Here is a 14,974-nt window from a genome sequence, read left to right as displayed (position 1 = left end):
TGCCGCTGTGATCGACTACGTCACCGACGACCCCTCCTTCTTGTCTGAGCAACCAAGCAAGCAAACCCCCCCCCCCTTGAGCATTCCGATATCACCCATTTCTTTCCCTCTCATGCTTGCATTAGAACTGCTACTGTTTTCTGTCTGATCCTACTCTGATGCATAGCCTGTTGTTGTTACCTGTTTTCACACCTTACCTGCTTATCCTAAACTGCTTAGTATAGGTTGGTTAGTGATCCATCAGTGACCCCCACCTTGTCCCAGTTGCCCCGCTTTATGTTCGGTGACTCGATCAACGTGATCGGCGTCCAGGCCCCGACACCGCACATCACCCCCCTAATTGTATGACTCTGTAGAGTTGCCATCGAGTACCGAGGGTGGAACCTCTTACATCACTCATGATGAGACCTCTATAGTGTAGCTATTCGGTCGTGGTCATCGAGGGTGATTTCCTCCTTAACCACTTCATTTACCCCTCTGTCGTGCAAACCCTCAAGTGTGAACCTCGAGGGTGGATCCTCTTACGTTCACCTTGATGATAACATCGAGTGGGATTCACCGGGGGTGATTCCTCGGGTTTTCCCCTTGGTGTTAGACACACAGTTACTATGGTTACTATGATTTTACACTGAGCCATGTTACTAAAGACGGGTCGACCCTGAGGGGTACCCGCACGAGCTTAATTGCGAGTGATGTGGAGTCGGGTTGACCTGGAAGGTGCCCGCGAGATACTTACGAGGCGTGGCCGGGCATTCGTAGCCCTTGCCGCAAGTACTCGAGATGGGGCGACGGGGTCACATCGATCGTGAGTCTCTGCTCGTTACCGTGCGTTCCTAATCCACTACGATTTGGATATTTGATCCGAGGGGCCTCTGTCCTGATAGCACTAACCATCACGTGGGCATAGTATGGGCGTTCTGCGTCGTATACATCAGCCAAAGCTTAATAGATGCCAAGGACTGAGCGGCGTGCGCCAGGTTGGACTGCGTAAGCTCCTGCCTTGTTGATGGAGGTAGCTAGGTCTGCTCACCGGCCGCGTTCGCAACGCGCAGGAGTTCCCGGGGAGATGGCCCATGACCCCTGGGGGCATAGGTTTAGTCCAGCGTGCTGACCTCTCTATTACGCCTAGGTCGGGTTGCGTCGTATTGTTTGGCCGAGGCCGGGCATGACCCAGGAAAGTGTGTCCGGCTGGAGTTAATCGATCGTGGTGGGTAAGTTGGTGCACCCCTGCAGGGAAGAAAACATCTATCGATAGCCTATCCTACGGTAACGGACACTTGGAGTTGTATCCCGATCGATACAACTAGAACTGAGGCATGAAGATGAGACTTGGTTATGAGATGATAACTGGATAGTATGGCTCTGGGATTGGTTTCTCACAGGGAGTCGAGAAAGGATCTCTGGCCGAGGTTGATAACACTACTGCTACTTTACTTAATGCTGCTCTACTGCCTCATGTTGCTGCAAGATGGTGGTTTCCAGAGGATGCTAGTCTTTGATAGGCTAGGCTTTCCCCTTCCCTTCTGGCATTCTGCAGTTTAGTCCACAGATACAACCCTTTCCTTTGATACAGATGCATACTTAGTTTAGATCTGATGTAAGTCTTGCGAGTACTTTGGATGAGTACTCATGGTTGCTTTGCTACTTCTTTTTCCCCATACCCGATTGTTGCGACCAGATGACGGATCCCGAAGCCAGACGACGCCACTGATGACTACTACTACCCGGAAGATGCCTACTACTGCGTGAAGACCGTTGCCGACTTGGAGTAGTTTAGGAGGCTCCCAGGCAGGAGGCCTTGCCTTTTCGATCGATGTTGTTTTTGTGCTAGCCTTCTTAAGGAAAACTTGTCTAACTTATGTCTGTACTCAGATATTGTTGCTTCCGCTGACTCTTGTGATTTTGAGCTTATGTATTCGAGCCCTCAAGGCCCCTGGCTTGTAATATAAAGCTTGTATTATTTTAATTTGTGTCTAGAGTTGTGTTGTGATATCTTCCCGTGAGTCCTTGATCTTGATCGTACACATTTGCGTGTATGATTAGTGTACGGTCAAATCGGGGGCGTCACATGTGTCCTAACCATAGCCATGAGTTGTCATTTGATTAATGGGATCACATCATGAGAGAATGATGTGATTGACTTGACCCATCCGTTAGCTTAGCACAATGATCGTTTAGTTTGTTGCTATTGCTTTCTCCATAACTTATACATGTTCCTATGACTATGAGATCATGCAACTCCCGAACACAGGATGAACACTTTATGTGCTACCAAACGTCACAACGCAACTGGGTGATTATAAGGGTGCTCTACAGGTGTCTCCGATGGTGTTTGTTGAGTTGGCATAGATCGGGATTAGGATTTGTCACTTCGATTGTCGGAGAGGTATATCTAGGCCCTCTCGGTAATGCACATCAATATAAGCCTTGCAAGCAATGTGACTAATGAGTTAGTTACGGGATGATGCATTACAGAATGTGTATAGAGATTTGTCGGTAACAAGATTGAACTCGGTATTGAGATACCGACGATCGAATCTCGGGCAAGTAACATACCGATGACAAAGGGAACAACGTATATCGTTATGCGGTTTGACCGATAAAGATCTTCGTAGAATATGTGGGATCCAATATGAACATCCAGGTTCCGCTATTGTTTATTGACTGGAGATGTGTCTCGGTCATGTCTACACAGTTCTCGAACCCGTAGGGTCCGCACGCTTAACATTCGGTGACGACCGGTATTGTGAGTTTATGTGTTTTGATGTACCGAAGGTAGTTCGGAGTCCTGGATGTGATCACGGACATGACGAGGAGTCTCAAAATGGTTGATACATAAAGATTGATATAATGGATGACTATATTCGGACACTGGATGAGTCCCGTAGGTCACAGGATAATTATCGGAGTGTCGGGGGGGGGGGTATCGGAACCCCCGGGGGAACTAATGGGCGAACCTGGGCCTTGTGTGAGAGAGAGGAGGGGCCATAGGGCTGGCCGCCCCCCTTGGGAGTCCGAATTGGACAAGGAGGGGGGCGTTACCCCCTCTTTCCCTCCCTCTCTCCCTCTCTTTCCTCCCCATCCTTCTTCCTAGTTGGACTAGGAAAGGGGGAGTCCTACTCCTACTAGGAGGAGGACTACTCCCTCTCCTTGGCGCGCCCCAAGGCCGGCCGGCCTCCCCCCTTGCTCCTTTATATACGAGGCAAGGGGGCACCCTAGAACACACAAGTTGATTGTTTTTTGCCGTGTGCGGTGCCCCCCTCCACCATAATCCACCTCAGTAATATCATCACCGCCATCACGTCGTCGTGCCGACGAAGCTATCCCTCGACACTCTGCTACATCGTGAGTTCGTGGGACGTCACCGAGCTGAACGTGTGCAGATCGCGGAGGTGCCGTACTTTTGGTACTAGGATCGGTCGATCGTGAAGACGTGCGACTACATCAACCGTGTTGTCAAAACTCTTCCGCTTACGATCTACGAGGTTAGGTAGAAAACACTCTCCCCTCTTGTTGCTATGCATCGCCAAGATCTTGCGTGTGCGTAGGAAAATTTCTGAAATTACTGTGTTCCCCAACAGAAAGGAGCAAATCTGAGAGACCTGTTCAGTACATCTCCAAAAGTCGTAAAAAGTTACGCGGAATTATTTTGGAATATATAAAAAATATTGGGCGAAGAAAATACCAGAGGGGACTCACCAGGGGGCCACAAGGCCGGGGGTGTGCCCTACCCCCCTGGCGCCCCCTGTGGCTTGTGGGCCCACTGGCAGGCCTCGTATGCCCATCTTCTGCTATATGATGTCTTTTGACCTAGAAAAAAATCAGAAGAGAGCTTTGGGGATGAAGCGCCGCCGTCTCGAGGCGGAACCTAGGCAAAGCAATCTAGGGCTCCGTCGGAGCTATTCTGCCGGGGAAACTTCCCTCCTAGAGGGGGAAATCGAAGCCACCGTCATCACCAACGATCCTCTCATTGAGAGGGGGTCAATCTCCATCAACATCTTCACCAACAACATCTTCTCTGAAACCCTAGTTCATCTCTTGTATCCGTTCTTTGTCTCAAAAGCTTAGATTGGTACCTGTGGGTTGCTAGTAGAGTTGATTACTCCTTGTAGTTGACGCTAGTTGGTTTATCCGGTGGAAGATCATATGTCCAGATCCTTAATGCTATTCAATACCCCTCTGATTATGAACATGAATATGCTTTGTGAGTAGTTACGTTTGTTCCTGAGGACATGGGATAAATCTTGTTGTAAGCAATCATGTGAATTTGGTATCCGTTCGATATTTTGATGAGATCTATGTTGTCTCTCCTCTAGTGGTGTTATCTGAACGTCGACTACATGACACTTCACCATGATTTGGGCCTATGGGAAAGCATTGGGAAGTAATAAGTAGATGATGGGTTACTAGAGTGACATAAGCCTAAATCCTAGTTTATGCGTTGCTTCGTAAGGGGCTGATTTGGATCCACATGTTTCATGCTATGGTTATATTTATCTTAATTCTTCTTTCATAGTTGCGGTTGCTTGCGCGAGGGGTTAATCATAAGTGGGAGGCTTGTCTAAGTAAGGACAACACCCAAGCACCGGTCCACCCACATATCAAATTATCAAAGTAACAAACGTGAATCATATGAGCATGATGAAAACTAACTTGATAATAATTCCCATGTGTCCTCGGGAGCACTTTGCTTTATATACAATTTGTCTAGGCTTGTCCTTTGCTACGAAAATGATTGGGACACCTTGCTGCACCTTAGTTACTTTTGCTACTTTTTACCTGTTATGAATTATCTTATCACACAACTATCTGTTACCGATAATCTCAATGCTTGCAGAGAATACCTTGCTGAAAACTACTTGTCATTTCCTTCTGCTCCTTGTTGGGTTTTACACTCTTACTTATCAAAAGGACTACGATAGATCCCCTATACTTGTGGGTCATCAGCTTCCAACGTCCCTTCTGCTTGCAGTAGAAACATTCGGTCTCTTTAGAGGCTCCGCCCTTATTCTTATTTTGAGACTCGGTCTTACCGACTTTAGTAGATTTTTTCTGGGCCCCCCTTCTTGAAACTGGTGGTGTTGTTGACCATCAACACTATTTTGTTCTTTTGCATTCTAGCTTCCGCAGTTTTGAGCATAGCAAACAACTTGTTTGCGCTTTTCTCCATCCCATTCATGTTGTAATTCATGATAAAGCCATCGTAAGATGGGGGAGTGAAGCAAGCACAATATCTGTACCGAGTGTCGGCGGAATTCCAAATTCCAGAGAAGCCAATCTATTAACATAGCCAACAAGCTTTTCTATATACTCACTCATTGAGGAACCTTTTTTCATATTGCATTCATCAAGGCCTTGGTTAATTTAAAATGTTCGGTCATTGCCTGCTTCTTGTACAGAACTTCCAGTGATCCAATTATGAATTGAGTAGTAGATCATTCAAAACGCCTCTGTAGTTCAGGATCCATGCAAGTTAACATGAGGCACTAGACTGAATCGTAGTCATCTCTACGAGCAGCGTAAGCAACAACTTCTTTTAGTGTTGCATCCTTTCCGGGAGCATCACCTAGGGGTTGATCCAGCATGTACTCTTTCTTAGCACTCCTGAGAACAAATCTTAGGTTCCGGATCCAATCCACATTGTTTCCACCATTACCAACCAACTTCTCTTGCTCAAGCATAGGGGCTAAGTTGAACATGTTGCGAGCCATTGATCTACAATGATAGACACAAAATTCATTTAGACATCTATTCGTAATTAATTTTTGCAGTAAGTTGTTTAACTAACAATATAAAGTGCACTCCTACTCAAATTAATATCTCTCATAATTAATAGTGAGTGATTTAAGATACGAATGTAGTTCTGAATCATTGATGTGGACATCACTTATGACGAGTATTTTGACCTATGGGCAAACTATTGCCGATCATATCACCATATGACTCTTCTTAATCTTTCGTTTCTTTGTGCTTCGAGCTCAGAATGATTACGCTAGAACTTCAAGATAACCAAGTGATATCTACACACATGGTCTGACCATCTCCGTCTTACATCTCCCATCTCGTTTGAATTCATGTGGACATGACGAACTCCGAGATGCTAGAATGTTGTAGATGGTTGCAATGCTGGGAAGAGCACCTTTTAACTTGATATTTACTATGATAGATCACCCAAATAATTGCTTACTACGTGATACGTCCATTTTGCATCATGCTTTTATATCGATATTTATTGCATTATGGGCTGTCATTACACAATTTGTCACAATACTTATGCCTTTTCTCTCTTATTTTACAAGGTTTATATGAAGAGGGAGAATGCGGGCAGCTGGAATTCTGGGCTGGAAAAGGAGCAAATATTAGAGACCTATTATGCATAACTCCGAAAGTCCTGAAACTCCACGAAAGTCAGTTTTGGAATATATAAAAAATATTGGGCAAAGAAAGCACCAGAGGGGGGCCACCCCCCTGGGCGCGCCCCCTGCCTGGTGGGCCCCCTGGAAGGCCTCCGGTGCCCATATTTCTCTATATGAAGTCTTTCGCCCTAGAAAAAATAAGGAGGAAGATTTCGGGACAAAGCACCGCCGTATCGAGGCGGAACCTTGGCGGAACCAATCTAGGGCTTCGGCAAAGCTGTTCTGCCGGGGAAACATCCCTCCGGGAGGGGGAAATCATCACCATCGTCATCACCATCTATCCTCTCATCGGGAGGGGGGTCAATCTCCATCAACATCTTCACCAGCACCATCTCCACTCAAACCCTAGTTCATCCCTTGTATCCGATCTTTGTCTCAAAACGTCATATTCGTACATGTGGGTTGCTAGTAGTGTGATTACTCCTTGTAGTTGATGCTAGTTGGTTTATTCTGTGGAAGATTATATGTTCAAATACTTTATGTATATCAATACCCCTCTGATTATGAATAATAATATGATTTGTGAGTAGTTACGTTTGTTCCTCAGGACATGGGAGAAGTCTTGTTATAAGTAATCATGTGAATTTGGTATTCGTTCGATATTTTGATGAAATGTATGTTGTCTTTCCTCTGGTGGTGTTATGTGAACGTCGACTACATGACACTTCACCATTGTTTGGGCCTAGGGGAAGGCATTGGGAAGTAATCATGTGATAGAAGCTTAAACCCTAATTTATGTGTTGCTTCGTAAGGGGCTGATTTGGATCCACATGTTTCATCCTATGGTTAGGTTTACCTTAATACTTCTTTTGTAGTTGTGGATGCTTGCAAGAGGGGTTAATCATAATTGGTATGCTTGTCCAAGGAAGGGCAGTACCCAAGCACTGGTCCACCAACATATCAAATTATCAAAGTAACGAACGCGAATCATATGAGCATGATGAAAACTAGCTTGACGATAATTCCCATGTGTCCTCGGGAGCGCTTTCCTTTATATAAGAGTTTTTCCAGGCTTGTCCTTTGCTACAAAAAGGATTGGGCCACGTTTCTTCACCTTGTTTACTTTTATTACTTGTTACCCATTACGAATTACCTTATCACAAAAATATCCGTTACCGAAAATTTCAGTGCTTGCAGAGAATACCTTACTGAAATCTGCTTGTCATTTCCTTCTTCTCCTCGTTGGGTTCGACACTCTTACTTATCAAAAGGACTATGATAGTTCCCCTATACTTTTGGGTCATGAAGAATCCTTTCTAGTGCCATTGCCGGGGAGGGAAGCGCCTTTGGTAGGTGGAATTTGGTAAGGAAAAAATTATATAGTGTGCTGAAATTTACTATCACTTGTTACTATGGAAAGTAATCCTTTGAGGGGCTTGTTCAGGGTATCTTCACCCCGACCAGTAGAGCAAAGAGTTTCTCATCAACCTACTGAACCTACTGAAAATGTTTACTTTGAAATTCCTTCGGGTATCATAGAGAAACTGCTAGCCAATCCTTTTACAGGAGATGGAACATTACATCCCGATTTGCACCTAATCTATGTGGATGAAGTTTGTGGATTATTTAAGCTTGCAGGTATGCCCGATGATATTATCAATAAGAAGGTCTTACCTTTATCTTTGCAGGGAAAGGCATTGACATGGTTTAGGCTATGCGATGATATTGGATCATGGAACTACAACCGATTGAAATTGGAATTTCATCAGAAGTTTTATCCTATGCATCTGGTTCATCGTGATTGTAATTGTATATATAATTTTTGACCTTGCGAAGGAGAAAGTATCTCTCAAGCTTGGGGGAGGCTTAAGTCAATGTTATATTCATGCCCCAATCATGACCTCTCAAGAGAAATTATTATTCAAAAAATTTATGCTCGGCTTTCTCTCAATAATTGCTCCATGCTCGATACTTCTTGTACTGGTTCTTTTATGATGAAGACTATTGAATTCAGATGGGATTTATTGGAAAGAATTAAACGCAACTCTATAGATTGGGAACTCGACGAAGGTAAGGAATTAGGTATAACACCTAAGTTTGATTGTGTCAAATCTTTTATGGATACCAATGCTTTTTGTGAATTTAGCACTAAATATGGACTTGACTCTAAGATAGTAGCTTCTTTCTATGAATCATTTTCTACTCATGTTGATCTCCCTAAGGAGGTGTGGCTTAAATATCATCCTCCCATTGAAGTAAAAGTAGTTGAACCTACTAAAGTTGAAGAAAAGACTATCACTTATAATGTTGATCCTATTGTCCCTACTGCTTATATTGAGAAACCACCTTTCCCTACTAGAATAAATGATCATGCAAAAGCTTCAACTGTGGTTCATAAGAGTAATACTAGAACACCTACACCCCCTAAGAAAATTAAGGTTTAACCTAGTATTGCTATGGTTAAAGATCTCTTGGTCGATAATATTGATGGACATGTTATTTACTTCTGTGATGAAGCTGCTAGAATTGCTAGACCAGATACTAAAATTAAACATAGACCTGTTCTAGGCATGCCTGTTATTTCTGTTAAAATAGGAGATCACAGTTATCATGTCTTATGTGATATGGGTGCTAGTGCGAGTGCAATACCTCATTCTTTATATAAAGAAATTATGCATGATATTGCACCTGCTGAGATAGAAAATACTGATGTTGCTATTAAGCTTGCCAATAGATATACTATTTCACCAGTTGGGATTGTTAGAGATGTTGAAGTCTTGTGTGGGAAAGTTAAATATCCTACTGATTTTCTTGTTCTTGGTTCCCCACAAGATGACTTTTGTTCCATTATATTTGGTAGACCCTTATTGAATACTATTAATGCTAAAATAGACTGCAAAAAGGATGTTGTTACTATTGGTTTAGGGGATGTCTCATTATTTTAATTTTGCTAAATTTCGTAGACAACCCAATGATAAAGAATTGCTTAGTAAAGATGAAATTATTGGTCTTGTTTCTATTGCCGTGCCTCCTAGTGATCCTTTAGAACAATATTTACTGGACCATGAAAATGATATGTTTATGAATGAAAGAAGGGAAATAGATGAAGTATTCTTTAAGAAGGGACCTATTTTGGAACACAATTTGCCTATTGAAATTCTAGGGGATCCTCCTCCACCCAAGGGTGATCCCGTGTTTGATCTTAAACCATTACCTGATACTCTTAAATATGCTTATCTTGATGAAAAGGAGATATATCCTGTCATTATTAGTGCTAACCTTTCAGAGAAGGAAGAAGAGAGATTATTGAAAACTCTGAAGAAGCACCATGCTGCTATTGGATATACTCTTGATGATCTCAAGTGTATTAGTCCCACTCTATGCCAGCACAAAATAAAATTGGAGAAAGACGCTAAACCGGTTGTTGATCACCAACGACGGTTAAATCCTAAGATGAAAGAAGTGGTAAGAAATGAAATACTAAAGCTTCTGGAGGCGGGTATAATTTATCCCGTTGCTGACAGTCAGTGAGTAAGTCTTGTCCATTGTGTCCCTAAGAAGGAAGGTATTACTGTCGTTCCTAATGATAAAGATGAATTGATCCCACAAAGAATTGTTACGGGTTATAGAATGGTAATTGATTTCCACAAATTGAATAAAGCTACTTGAAAAGATCATTACCCTTTACCTTTTTTGATCAAATGCTAGAAATATTATCCAAACATACACATTTTTGCTTTCTAGATGGTTATTCTAGTTTCTCTCAAATACCCGTGTCAAAAGAGGATTAGGAAAAGACCACTTTTACTTGCCCTTTCGGTACCTTTGCTTAGAGACGTATGCCTTTTGGTTTATGTAATGAACCTGCTACCTTTCAAATATGTATGACTGCTATATTCTCTGACTTTTGTGAAAAGATTGTTGAGGTTTTCATGGATGTTTTTCCATATATGGAACTTCCTTTGATGATTTCTTAAGCAACCTTGATCGAGTTTTGCAGAGATGTGAAGAAACTAATCTTGTCTTGAATTGGGAGAAGTGCCACTTTATGGTTAATGAAGGTACTGTCTTGGGGCATAAAGTTTCTGAAATAGGTATTGAAGCTGATAAAGCTAAAGTTGATGCTATTGAAAAGATGTCATGTCCTAAGGACATTAAAGGTATAAGGAGTTTCCTTGGTCATGTCAGTTTTATAGGAGGTTCATTAAAGACCTCTCAAAAATTTCTAGGCCTCTGACTAATCATTTACAAAAAGTTGTTCCTTTTGTCTTTGATGATGATTGTGTAGAAGCATTTGAAATACTTAAGAAAGCCTTGATTTCTGCACCTATTGTTCATCATCCTGATTGGAATTTAACATTTGAAATTATGTGTGATGCTAGTGATTATGCTGTAGGTGCTGTTCTAGGACATAGAGTTGATAAGAAATTAAATGGTATCCAATATGCTAGTAAAACTCTAGATAGTGCCCAGAGAAATTATGCTACTACTGAAAAGGAATTTTTGGCAGTTGTATTTGCTTGTGATAAATTCAGACCTTTTATTGTTGATTCTAAAGTAACTGTTCACACTGATCATGCTGCTATTAAATATCTTATGGAAAAGAAAGATGCTAAACCTAGACTAATTAGCTGGGATCTCCTACTACAAGAATTTGATTTGCATATTGTTGATAGAAAGGTAGCCGAGAACCCCGTTGCAGACAACTTATCTAGGTTAGAGAATGTTCTTGATGACCCACTACCTATTGATGATAGCTTTCCTTAGCTGTCATAAATGCTTCTCATACTGCTCCATGGTATGCTAATTATGCTAATTACATTGTTGCTAAATTTATACCACCTAGTTTCACATAACAGCAAAAGAAAAAAAATCTATGACTTAAGACATTAATTCTGGGATGACCCACACCTTTATAAAGAAGGGGTAGATGGTGTTATTAGACGTTGTGTACCTAAGCATGAACAGGAACAGATCCTATGCAAGTGTCACTCCGAGGCTTATGGAGGACACCACGCTGGAGATAGAACTGCACATAAGGTATTGCAATCCGGTTTTTATTGGCCTACTCTCTTCAAGGATGCTCATAAGTTTGTCTTGTCTTGTGATGAATGTCAAAGAATTGGTAATATTAGTAGACGTCAAGAAATGCCCATGAACTATTCACTTGTTATCGAACCATTTGATGTTAGGGGCTTTGATTATATGGGACCGTTTCCTTCCTCTAATGGGTATACACATATTTCTATTGCTGTTGATTATGTTACTAAGTGGGTAGAAGCTATTCCAACTAGTTGTGTTGATCACGACACCCCTATTAAGATGCTTAAAGAAGTTATTTTTCCGAGGTTTGGAGTCCCTAGATACTTAATGACTGATGGTGGTGCACATTTTATTCATGGCACTTTTCGGAAAATGCTTGCTAAGTATGATGTTAATCATAGAATTGCATCTCCATACCACCCACAGTCTAGTGGTCAAGTAGAACTGAGTAATAGAGAGATTAGATTAATTTTGCAAAAGACTGTTAGTAGATCTAGAAAGAATTGGTCCAAGAAACTTGATGATGCATTATGGTCCTATAGAACTGCATATAAAAATCCTATGGGTATGTCTCCGTATAAGATGGTTTATGGAAAATCATGTCACTTACCTGTCAAACTAGAACATAAGGCATATTGGGTCATTAAAGAGCTCAATTATGATTTCAAACTTGCTGGTGAGAAGAGACTATTTGACATTAGCTCACTTGATGAGTGGAGAACCCAGGCCTATGAGAATGCCAAACTGTTTAAAGAAAAAGTTAAAAGATGGCATGACAAAAGGATACGAAAGCGTGAGTTTAATGTAGGTGATTATGTTTTGCTATACAACTCTCGTTTAAGATTTTTTGCAGGAAAACTCCTCTCTAAATGGGAAGGTCCTTACGTTATCGATGAGGTATATCGTTCTGGTGTCATAAAAATCAACAACTTCGAAGGCACAAATCCGAAGGTGGTGAACAGTCAAAGAATCAAACATTATATCTCATGTAATCCCATAAATGTTGAAACTAATGTTATTGACACTGTAACCCCGGAGGAGTATATAAGGGACACTTTCCAGAATGTTTCAGATTCTGAAAAGAAATAGGTATGTGGTACGGTAAGTAAACCAACTCCAAAACAGTTCGAATAGCAAATTTTCTCCGTTTTGAAATATTTAAGAAAATAGGAAAATAAGAAGCAGTCCGGGAAGGACACGAGGCATCCACGAGGGTGGAGGGCGTGCTCCCTGCCTCGTGGGCACCTCGTGTGCCCTCAGAACTCCGTTTTCTTGCATGATACTTCTTTTGGTCGGTAAAAAATCTTTATATAATCTCCCAAAGGTTTTGACCACCGTACCACGCAAATATCCTCTGCTTTTGTTTCGAGCTGTTTTTCTAATAGGTCTAGATCACCATGACGTCTCCAAGCGCCCAAAGGACATGTTTTTTGAGAGGGTCATCAACCCCTAGCTCTCGGAGGTGCTACAACACCCTCAAAATCATTGAGTTGCGTGAGGGGGTGCTGCACATCCGCGATGTTGAGGGACCAAGGAGGACCGGAAGCGTGGAGACAAGACTCGAAGCAATGGAGCAACAAGTTTTCAAGTGCTAGGGGATGGTGGAACGCGCACTTGACGCCATCCACATGATGATCGTGGAGTTCACCAACAACCACAAGCTGGATGCCAAGAACATTGGGGAGACCATCTTCAAGCTTCACGAGAAAATCGAGCACCTCCAGGCCCAGATTTATGACCTGCGAAACCAAAACTGTGAGTATTAATATAGATTCAAGAGGATGAGTTTGGCTGCAGATTTGAGGATCCCGGAGACTCGATCATCCTTCTATGATGGTGAGCCTATGCCTTGGAAGATGGACGACAAGCCTACATCATCAATAACTCCATGATCAGTACCACCAAAGGAGAACTGAGTATCGGGTATGGGCACTCCCCTTGGCAATTGCCAAGCTTGGGGGAGTGCCCCGGTATCACCATCACACTTCTATCTTTGCCTTTTTCTTAGTTCGATCCTTTTGGTAATATCTTGATCTAGTAGAATAAAGTTTTAGTATAATCTAGTTTTGAGTTTTGCTTTATGATCCTTCTATGTAATCGAGACCATGAGCTATATAATAAAGATTAGTTTTGAGTCAAGGGCTTTGCTATCTTGCTATGATCTTAAGGGAATAAAAAAAGAGAATAAAAAGAAATAAAGAGATCATATTGATCTTATGGAGAGTAATGACTTCACATATAAAGAGTATGTTGAATAAAAGTTGTTGAGAGTTGACAAACATAGTTTCGGTCATCGTTGCAATTAATAGGAAGTAATAAAGAAAGAGAGGTTTTCACCTATAAATATACTATCTTCGACATCTTTTATGATTGTGAGCACTCATTAAATTATGACATGCTAAAAAGTTGATGTTGGACAAGGAAGACAACGTAATGGGTTATGTTTTCATACATCCGAAATAAATTATATTTTCATGGATCATCCAACATGTTGAGCTTGCCTTTGCCCCTCATGCTAGACAAATTCTTTGCACCAAGTAGAGATACTACTTGTGCCTCCAAATATCCTTAAACCCAGTTTTGCCATGAGAGTCCATCATATCTGCCTATGGATTGAGTAAGATCTTTCAAGTAAGTTGTCAATGTTGCAAGCAATAAAAATTGCTCTCTAAATATGTATGATCTATTAGTGTGGAGAAAATAAGCTTTATACAATCTTGTGATGTGGAAGAAATAAAAGCGATGGACTGCATAATAAAGGTCCATGACACAAGTGGCAATATAAAGTGACGTTCTTTTGCATTAAGATTTCGTGCATCCAACCATAAAAACACATGACAACCTCTGCTTCCCTTTGCGAAGGGCCTATCTTTTACTTTTGTCTTATAATTTATACAAGAGTCATGGTGATCTTCACCTTTCCTTTTACATTTTATCCTTTGGCAAGCACTGTGTGTTGGAAAGATCCCGATATATATAGCTCATTGGATGTGGGTTTTCATAAAGTATTATTGTTGACATTACCCTTGAGGTAAAAGGTTGGGAGGCGAAACTATAAGCCCCTATCTTTCTCTGTGTCTGATCAAAGCTTCATACCCATAAGTATTGCATGAGTGTTAGCAATTGTGAAAGAATAAATGATAGTTGAGTATGTGGACTTGCTGAAAAGCTCTTATATTGACTCTTTCCGATGTTATGATAAATTGCAATTTCTTCAATGACTGAGATTATAGTTTGCTAGCTTTCAATGAAGTTTCTGATTCATACTTTACATTGTGAATAGATTGTTACTTTAGCATAAGAAATCATATGACAATATATATATATATTTTGTTGTTCTAAGAATGATCACGATGCCCTCATGTCCATATTTTATTTTATCGACACCGCTTTCTCTAAACATGTGGACATATTTTTCGATATCGGCGTCCGCTTGAGGAAAAGTGAGGTCTATGCTTGGGGGATTTGACACGTCCATTTTGCATCATGCTTTTATATCAATATTTATTGCATTATGGGCTGTTATTACACATTGTGTCACAATACTTATGCATTTTCTCTCTTATTTTACAAGG

Source organism: Triticum aestivum, chromosome 7A (assembly GCF_018294505.1).
Source record: "Triticum aestivum cultivar Chinese Spring chromosome 7A, IWGSC CS RefSeq v2.1, whole genome shotgun sequence".
NCBI classification, from domain to species: Eukaryota; Viridiplantae; Streptophyta; class Magnoliopsida; order Poales; family Poaceae; genus Triticum; species Triticum aestivum.
The sequence above is the reverse complement of the archived record's forward strand: the minus strand, read 5'-3'. Positions refer to the sequence as shown.